This window comes from Hippopotamus amphibius, chromosome 10, assembly GCF_030028045.1.
Source record: "Hippopotamus amphibius kiboko isolate mHipAmp2 chromosome 10, mHipAmp2.hap2, whole genome shotgun sequence".
Classification (NCBI taxonomy): Eukaryota; Metazoa; Chordata; class Mammalia; order Artiodactyla; family Hippopotamidae; genus Hippopotamus; species Hippopotamus amphibius.
The window spans coordinates 103,261,142-103,270,056 of record NC_080195.1 but is presented as its reverse complement, the minus strand read 5'-3'; the positions used below and the strand labels follow the sequence as shown (position 1 = coordinate 103,270,056).

The following is an 8,915-nucleotide window of genomic DNA, read 5'->3' as shown; positions in this document are numbered from 1 at the left end:
TCACTACCTTTCATTTTGCATTTCTCTATACTCCCTCAGGTGGCTTAATCTGTTCCCACCCCCAGCCCTGCCTCCGGGCTACGATACTCAGAAAATCACAGATACTCCAGACACACATTTTGAGACCATAGCTAAAGGACAGGCTTTCTAACACCATGAGTGGCCACTTATATCTTTCCCTTTTATCATTTACTTTTTTTCAAAAGAAAGTGAAATAATTTTCATATTTTGGCTACTCAATAAAATTTATTGTTGGATTGAATGAATCTTCATTTCACTTGTAGTCCTTTCTGTGTGCAACCTAAACTTTGCAGTCTTCCATCCTTTAAGTAACTGCTCTATTTTCTATTAAATAAAAATTTAGGACTTCTTGTTTAGCTCTGATATGGCAAGAGCTTGAAAATTGTACGCTGGTCTTTACAACAAGAAAAAGCTGCACAAACTAAAAATCAATGACTTTTCTAGAATCTAGCAGAGAACTGAGTTTGCAAGACAAACCACTCCTAAAATCTGAAGAAATGGGGGAATCTAGTCACAGCTGAGATCTGATTACCAATTGAAGAAGCCTCTGGAGTCATAAACTATTACAAATACTCAGACTGTAATTGTGACAAATTGCTAGAGGCTGAGTATGGATTCATGTAGAAGTGAGGAACTCTAAGGGGCTTTTGTCTTAGGGGGGCTCACATTTTCATGGACTTCATCCACAGGAACTCTACCAGGTTCTCACTGTGAAAATCTGAGAAAGGTCCCGCCTTCCCTCTGGCAGGGGGAGAGGAAGAGCAAGCCTTGTGAAAGATACCCAGGGCCTTGCCCATAACAGGAAAGGTCTTGATTCAAGGGGAATGGGTTACTAGAGCCTTGTCTCAGAGCCCTGGCAGAAGGGCTTTCCCCTCACTCAACGCCTCTGTAGTTTTCCTGTCTCACAAAAGGTGTGGCTGAGAAATTAAGCTATCATTTAATTTCCTGCCTTCCAAATCTTATGCAAAATGTTTCTTCCCACCTTAGCTAACCTAGAACAATATAGGAAGGGGATTTCTCAAAAACTCATCTCAGTTTAGCTAAATTTTCAAAATACAATCTAACAAAAGATGTATGTTTCATCAAAAAGGCAGTATTGAGGAGTTGAATTCTGTCTCCTGAAAAGAAATGGTGAGGTTCTAACCTGGGTACCTGTGAACTTGTTTGGAAAGAGGGTCTTCACAGATGTAATCAAGTTAAGGCGAGGTTATACTGGATTAGCATGGGCCTCAGATCCAATTTCTGGTGTTCTTATAAGAAGACAGAGATTTAGACACACACGTGCACACACACACAAAACGAGGGATGAAAGCCATGGGATGATTGAGACGGAGATTGGAATGATGTAGCAGCAAGACAAGAAATGCTAAGAATTACCAGGAACCACCAGAAGCTAGGAAGAGGCAAAGAATAATTTTTCCTTGGAGCCTTCATAGGGAGCATGGCCCTATAAATATCTTGACTTTAGATTTCTAGCTTTTAGAATGGTGAGAACACAAATTTCTCTTGTTTTAAGAGAAACAGCAAACAATTACCCAATGTGTGGTAATTTTTTACAGCAGCCCTAGGAAGCTAATACCAGGAGTATTATCTATATTGTGACTTGAATATCCTTCTAAGGAGTTTGTCTTTACAAATTACAGTGATTGAAATGTAGTAACAGAGAAAATAGGAACAAAGAGGACTGGAAAATATTTCCACTTTTTTTTTCTAAGTAAGTTGTCCTTCATTTTTGGATTAGTCATTCATTCATGTCAATCATTCGTGATTATTTAACACTTGGTACCCTGGTTTATTGAAAGCCAAAAAGAAAAAGATAGAAAATATGATATTTAGAATAGACAAAAATTGAGTGTAAGAAAATATGAAGAAGATATTGTCCGGCAATGACAAAGATCTCAGGAAGTACCAGAAATGATCTGTCTGTTGCAAAGGAGCCTGATATTTTAACTGTAGGAATATATGTAATTTATGACAAAAAGAAAAAATTGAAATGTTTTCAAAGGAAAAATGAAACATTTCATGCATCTTTGGAACTCCTCTTCATAAGAAAGGCATGACTTAATGGTACTGTTTTTCACCAAAGATGGATTTTCAAAGAGAATAACACTATGTGTTGTGGTTTACCACACCCACACGGAGGGGATATAAATGTTCAGGTGCAGCTGGTGATACTCATTCTCAGGAAAGTCACCTTCGACCTCCAGCCAAATCCTCAAGCCCTGACACAATGAGCTACTACTACGGCAACTAGTATGGTGGCCTTGACTGTGGCCTTGGTGGTTTTGGAGGCCTGGGCTACGGCTATGGTTCTGTCTATGGTCTTGGAGGCTATGGTGGTTATGGCTGTGGCTACTTCCATCCTTCTTTCTATGGAAGATATTTGTCCTCTGGATTTTACTGAAAACTTTGTCCATCTACAATGATCTGTTTCCCTGATCCAAAATTCATCACCCAGACTGTCTATTTTCACTCCTGCTATGTTGTTAATATAAAGAATCCTTCTTTATCCGCTCTGTGATATTTCTAGGACTATTTTCCAATTAATTTTGTGACCATTCAAAATCGTTTCATTTATATTTGCCTACCTAAATGCACTTTTTATTCATAAGTTGGCATATTTGATTAATATATTTGGTTGAAACATATTTTCTCCATACAATTATGTACTTCCTTAGAACTGATCTTATCAACTTTTAGCCAGTAACTTCTACATTTCATGTGATAACTTGCTCAGGTATTGTTCCCTTTTTGATTTGACATCCTACAGAAACAAAATATTTAGACATAACCTAAGTCTTAAGAGTAACACTCTTCCTTACAAAGTTATTAGTTTAATGTAATAACTACTTTACACTCAGTATATCAGGAAAAGAATATTTTGAAGCATATATACTTTTTAAAAACTGCTACTTTTATGAGCTTGTGAGCAAGAACCGCGCATGTCTTTTTGCTCAGTCTTTGTTCAGGGTGCCCTCTATCCGGTCCCTTTAGAAAACAATGACAAGGATACACAGTGTTGGAATCTTCTCCCCATCCCCATCCCCTGTCCCCAAACACTTACACACGGCCCACTCCAGCACCTTCAATTTGTATAAAAGAAATAGAGAGCCTAGGTTTTCTTTTTCTATGTTCAGACTCTCTTTATTATTTTAACATTTTAATACATAACTAACTTTTCAGGTTTTACCCTACTTCTTTCCTAAATTAAAAAAAATTGAGGCTTGAGTCAATATTTCTATAATTTTTCCAATTCAGGTGGAGTAGTGGTGTTTGTTCCTCATTTAAATCTTGAGAGGCATTTTATTGCAGGTGTTTTTAGTTTTTATTTTTATGTATTTATTTTTTTGTGGGGGTAGAGCTTCCTTCAAACCTGAGACCGTTATTGATTTTTATCTTGTATTCTCATATTTAGGGGCTTCGAATGCCTAATCTTCATCTTTAAATTATACATGATGTGATTCCCAATATAACTCTCATTTAATTAGGTAAGTTACACACATTTTCATGGATCTTGAGTGACTCTTGCTAGTACTTCAGTAATGTGATCATAAACTAATAGTTTTGCTGACATTTTTATTATTTAGCAAATGGAGGAATGATTTGGAGGATAAGTTTCACTGATTCAAGCTAGAAATAGGAAACTTCATTTCAATCATTGGCAGTTACTTACACAGCACTAAGTCCAACCTGAGAAGAAATTTTAAATAATGGGGCTTAAATTCCAGGAAATAAATAATAATTTAAAAATTACATACCCATACCTTTTTTTAAAGAAAGAATCTTTATATCTACCAGGTATACATTAAAATATTTATGATCCAAAAAGCAGGGCATCTCAAAATGATGCAGCAGTGAAGGAAGCATGTGAGGCTATGTTTGAAGTACAATTGATCTTGACTTGATAATTCATTAAAATGAATGAATGATTGGTGGGAGTTGTTTATATTGTGCTACTATATTTCTGTATTTAAACTTTTTCCATAACCATATTTTCAGAAACAAATAAATGTTTTATTTTGTGAGAAGAACTCTAGGATTTAAGGAACATGGAGAGATGTATTAAATAGAACCATATTTCGTGTATCCCTTGCCAAAATGATATTTTAAACAAATTAAAGAAAGGCAGAGCTGAAGAAGAGAACAGCATGTGCATTGTCATGGGGAAGGAGAAGAAAAATATTTTCCATAGGATAAAGAAGGAATTGGAGCTTTTAGGGTCATTATTGGATTATTAGAGTGAATATAGTACATGGACATCTTTAAATAATTAAAATGATTTTCATTTCATATTGCCATAAATTAAAAAAAAATAGTGACACAGAAAAAAAATATTTAAAAGAAAATAATTGAAATCCAGATGAAATACTGCAATCTTGGCACATGACAAAGAAGTCCCAGTTCAAACATTGTGCCCATACATGGGGTCTGGAATAGGAAGGAAAGCAGTTTGAGGAGATATAGTTCAAGGATGTCATGCATACTAATCATATGAGTGGTGGTAAAGAAGAAGAATGCAAGTCGTGTTCACATTTTCAGGGCTTGAGGCCTGAGTAAAGTTGCTGCCCATGATTATATGAGCAGAGAAATAGATATACATGTTAGTAAAAGACAAGAAATTTTCATATGAGAATATTTGCATCTACACTGCCACTCTGATCGCCAAGTGAAAATACTTTGTTGTCAGGATATTATGATTGATGTTTTCATCTAATTATACTTTCATGTAATTTCCACTTATAAATAATTTGTAATTACAGAGAAACACCTCAAAATTTACTTGCTGCACAGCAGATAATTGCATCTTAAATGCAGGGTAAAGGAATCAAAGTGACTTTCTAAAGTTGGTCTTAGCACCAAAATATTTATTTTTATAGTTTTCCTTTTATTATTATAATTACGCTGCCTTGATGTGCTCTCATTCCTGGATATTTACAAATATATTTCCCCTCCAATTGGTTGTTGGCTGACTAGAATTCCAAGGGAATGGATGTCATCATAATTATTTAAACCTATGTATTCTAAATAAAGGTACAGAGAAATCTTAGGGCCTGATACTGCTTATTTGCTTAATTTTTAATAAAGTGAACTTAAAAGGGGATAGAACATTACATTTAAACAAGGAAAAATAATAACTATGGCTTGTAAGTTTCATATTTGTCTCTAAACTTCTACACAAATACTACTGGCTTTTAAAAATATATCTATATTCATCTTTTCTTGTCCACTTTTCTTATTTCATACTATGATAGGATATTGTAAGGGCTTCTCAAGTGGACTTCTTGCTTTCAAGAATTCACCATACAATCCACATTTCAGAGAAAAATATGTATTCCTAAAACATCACTTCTCTGAGCCCATAGCCCTAAACAAAACTATAGAAAATAATGTATGGCCTGCCCTGCAGTTAGTTAATTAGCTTCTCAACCATCAATTATCTTTATTTAAACTCTGCGCTCCAACTGCAATGTTTTGCTCATCAAGGACACACCTTGCTTACCTTTGTATCTGATCATAAGCTAAAATCATTTTCCTTGTTGGAAACTCCTCGTCTCTTTTCACTTTGTAGAATTCTTATACACATCATTCTAGATGCAACTCAGTTTACATTTCTACAGAATTCTTGCTTGCAAGACATTGCAGCCATCATAATAGTTAATTCCTCTAAATTAGTCTTGAAATCAGTGTACTATCCATCATTTTACTCCTCTGTATACTGCTTTATGGTATTTACAAGAAAAAACATATATGGCTTCATTCACATACATCAACTAACACACACATGCATACAACATAAAGAGATAAGTACATACACAACTGCAAGTACAATTAAGTTGCGGGATTTAAAGTCAATGGAGGGAACACTGGGGCTTATGGGCTCTTTGTTGGGGCTAATGGAGGACTCCGGGAGGGCTCACACCGGTGAGCACTTCCCAGGGCCCCTGCCGCCAGTGTCCCTGTCCCTGCAGTGAGCCGCAGCTGCCCCCCCACCCCTGCAGGCAACCCTCCAACGCCAGCAGGTACAGAAGAGGAGAGTTCACAGCTTCTTCTGAAGTCTGCTGTTGGAACTCAAAAGAATCCCCCTTGTTTTTTGCAACAAAGGTGAACTGGCATAGAGGTTGATCTCAAGATGCCATTATTGAAAAGAAACATGGATCCTAGGCACTTGTGCCACACAGCACTGTCTAGAGGAATTAAGAATGAACTGGAATGTGTAATCAATATTTCCTTGGCAAATATAATTAGACAACTAAGTGGCCTAAGTAAATAGGCTGAAGATATATTTGCGGAATTATTCAATGAAGCACATAATTTTCCCACCAGAGTTAACTCATTACAAGAACGTGTGGACCATTTATCTGTTAGTGTTACACAGCTTGATCCTAAAGAAGAATTGTCTTTGCAAGATATAACAATGAAAAAATCTTCCTGAAGTTCTACAATTCAAGATCAGCAGCTTTTTGACCACAAGATTTTGCCTGTTCCAATACAAGAGACATATGATGTTTGTAAACAGCCTCCACCTCTCAATATACTCACTCCTTAGAGAGATGATGGTAAAGAAGGTTTGAAGTTTTATACCAGTCCTTCATATTTCTTTGATCTATGGAAAGAAAAAATGTTACAAGATACAGAGGATAAGAGGAAGGAAAAGAGGAAGCAGAAGCAGAAAAATCTAGATTGTCCTCATGAACCAGAAAAAGTGCCAAGAGCACCTCATGACAGGCAGAGAGAATGGCAGAAGCTGGCCCAAGGTCCAGAGCTGGCTGAAGATGATGCTAATCTCTTACATCAGCACAGGGAAGTTGCTAATGGTGCAGCCTCTCATTTTGAAACAAGACCTCAGACATATGTGGATCATACGGATGGATCTTATTCACTTTCTGCCTTGCTATTTAGTCAGCTGAGTGAGCCTCTGACTAGAGTGGAGGAAAGGGTCTTAGTCAGACCACATGAACCACCTCCACCTCCACCAACGCATGGAGCAGGAGATGCGAAACCCATACCCACCTGTATCTGTTCTGCTACAGGTTCGTCCTCAGTCACCAGCTACCGGCAGGACACCTGTTTGTGAGCCCCACCGCCCTACCTCCTCCACCACCTCTTCCACCTGCCTTGTCAACTTCTTCATTAAGAGCTTCAATGACTTCAACTCTCTGCCCCCTCACCCCCCACCCCCACCCCGCCACCAGTACCTTCTCCACCTCCAGCCACTGCTTTGCAAGCTCCAGTAGTACCACCACCTCTAGCTCCTCTTCACACTGCCCCCAGAGTTCTTCACCCAGCTCCTCCTCCAACTGAACCTCCTCTAGTACAGCCCTCTCCACCAGTTCATCTACTCCCACAAGGAGAAGTCCAGGGGCTGCCTCCACCCCCACCACTGAACCCTCTGCTTCCACCTGGCATTTGACCATCATCACCTGTCACAGTTGCAGCTCTTGCTCATCCTCCCTCTGGGCTACATCCAACTCCATCTATTGCCCCAAGTCCCCATGTTCCATTAACGCCTCCATCTCCTCCATCACAAGTTATACCTGCTTCTGAGCCAAAGCATCATCCATCAACTCTACCTGTAATCAGTGACGCCAGAAGTGTACTTCTGGAAGCAATACGAAAAGGTATTCAGCTACGAAAAGTAGAAGAGCAGCGTGAACAATAAGCTAAACATGAACATGTCACCATCCTGTCCTGCCGTATTGCTGTGGAGTATAGTGATTCAGGAGATGATTCAGAATTTGATGAAGTAGATTAGTTGGAGTAAGAAAAAATGCATTGATAAATATTACAAAACTGAATGCAAATGTCCTTTGTGGTGTTTGTTCTTTGAAAATGTTTGGTCAGTCCAGTGTTTTGCTTTCTTTTCCTTAAGGTAAATAAACTTTTTCCTCCATAATTTTTGATTTCTAAGAAAAATATTAGCATACATTCAAAGTAAATGTTTTACAGTGGCTTGTCTTTTTTTTTTATTTTTCCCTGAAAAAACATCATTTGGTCAAATAAACCACTAAGTATTAAGCATGGACAGCTGTTAGAGTAGCAGATTCAGTTTTTTGATATATCTTAATTGTGCACATTGTGAATTTTAATTTAAAGAAAGCAACTGAGATTAAAAATCTTGAGGACAGCTGTATCTCTTAATGAGCCTTATTCCATTTCCTGATGTTTTAAAAGAAGAAACACTGCCTTGATTATATGAACACACTCAGAAAGTACATTTAGCTTGTAGTATTGAATTCTCTTAAAGGAATGCTTGAATTTTTTTAAATTATCGTTTTATTATTTTAAAATACTTGCCTTATTTGAATGTTTAGCAGTGTCCCCTTCCTACTTATATATTGTGTGGTACAATTTTGCTTGCCTATAAGAGTTTAAAAAATTTCCATGTGAAATACTCTGACATAAACCATGTAACTTACATAACTGTTAAGAATAACAGTCTGATTTAATAAATGGTTCATTTTAAAGGTTAAAAAACTAAATAAATAAAGTCAATGGAGGGACTTCCCTGGTGGTACAATGGTTAAGAATCCACCTGCGAATGCAGGGGACACGGGTTCGAGCCCTTGTGTGGGCAAATTCCACATTCTAGGGAGCAACTAACCCCGTGTGCCACAACTACTGAGCCTGCTCTCTAGAGCCTGTGAGCCACAACTATTGAGCCCATGTGCCACAACTACTGAAGCCTGCGTGCCTAGAGCTCGTGCTCCACCACAAGAGAAGCCACCGCAATGATAAGCTTGTGCACCGTATGGAAGACTAGTCCCCGTTCGCCACAACTAGAGAAAGCCCTTGCACAGCAACGAAGGCCCAACTCAGCCAATAAATAAATAAATAAATCTCTTTAAATAAATAAAGTCAATGGAGTCATCATTTATATATTTATCATCTATTAT

The 8,915-nt window shown here is 37.7% G+C and overlaps 1 pseudogene; it reads left to right on the top strand.

Moving 5' to 3' along the window:
- Positions 1-6,151: 6,151 nt before the first annotated feature.
- On the top strand, positions 6,152-7,783 carry LOC130830534 (actin-binding protein WASF1-like; annotated as a pseudogene).
- Positions 7,784-8,915: the final 1,132 nt, after the last annotated feature.